At 49.8% G+C, this 1,086-nt stretch overlaps 1 long non-coding RNA gene across 1 annotated transcript in view; it reads left to right on the top strand.

Moving 5' to 3' along the window:
- LOC119275344 overlaps positions 1 to 1,080 on the top strand; it is a 19,011-nt gene extending 17,931 nt beyond the window's left edge. Inside the window, exon 3 of the long non-coding RNA XR_005135660.1 lies at positions 913 to 1,080. This is a non-coding gene — a long non-coding RNA (uncharacterized LOC119275344). The remainder of the gene's footprint in view (positions 1 to 912) is intronic.
- Positions 1,081 to 1,086: the final 6 nt, after the last annotated feature.

Genomic DNA, 1,086 nt, shown 5'->3' with positions numbered 1-1,086 from the left:
GGACGCCGCGCCAAGTAGGCCAAGTCGCCCAAACCATGACGCACCCTTCCAAATCGTGCTAGTTCGGAAACACACACTCGCCTCACTTGGTGAGCAAGGTCGCCTCACCTCGTCGGCCAAATCGCCCAAACCATCGCGCACCCTTCGAAATCACCTAGCCCGAAAACACACACTCGCCTCACCCGGCGAACTAGGTCATTGTACCCGGCAGACCAAGTCGTCCAAACCATCGCGTACCCTTCCAAATCGCCTAGCCTGGAAACAGACGCTTGCCTCACCCGGTGAACTAGGTCGTTGTACCCGGTAGACCAAGTCGCCCAAACAATCACGCACCCTTCCAAAACGCCTAGCCGGGAAACACACACTCGTCTCACGCGGTGACCTAGGTCACCGCACCAGGTAGGCCAAGTCGCCCAAACCGTCACTCACCCTTCCAAATCGCCTAGCCCGGAGCAGGCGTGAGCCGGGCTGAACATGGCAGGGACGGGTGCGATAGTTTCAGTAGTTGTCGTCGCATTAGACGCACCAGTAGCTGCACCCGCCGCAACATGAAACTCCACACAAAGGACATCTTGGACAGTAGCATAACACAAATCCGGCAACTCGCCCACCCCCTCGATAGAAATAGGTACTTTTTCTAGTTAGGCTTGTGTGCAGTAAAGGGGGCCACCATCAGAATCAACAAAGTCATCGGGGAGCTCATTTAGATAAAGGTCGGGCATCTACACATTTTAGAAGACATAATAGGGGAAGAAATTAATATGTAAGCGGCATAATGTAAGTGAAACATTAGCATTTTTGCTCTCTTTTATATCATGTAAGCAACTCAATGTTCTAATCCTACCGAATAAGTTCATACAACAAAACAACTACGTTACTACAATTAATTAGATCCGTCTTTTTTTGTTGCAGAAGCAAGGTGCAAGACAGTAGGCAAGATACAATTCAAGAACCAACAACTTAATATAGCATCCAGTTCTACGGGAGGCAAGAACAGGGGACCAGAATTCGTGCAAGATCCAAGTCAGGCTTTTGCAACAATTCTGTACAGGAGGCAAATTTGCAACTACTAGAACACAGGGGGTA

This window comes from Triticum dicoccoides, chromosome 3B (genome assembly GCF_002162155.2).
Source record: "Triticum dicoccoides isolate Atlit2015 ecotype Zavitan chromosome 3B, WEW_v2.0, whole genome shotgun sequence".
NCBI classification, from domain to species: Eukaryota; Viridiplantae; Streptophyta; class Magnoliopsida; order Poales; family Poaceae; genus Triticum; species Triticum dicoccoides.
This window is presented reverse-complemented; position numbering and strand designations above follow the sequence as displayed.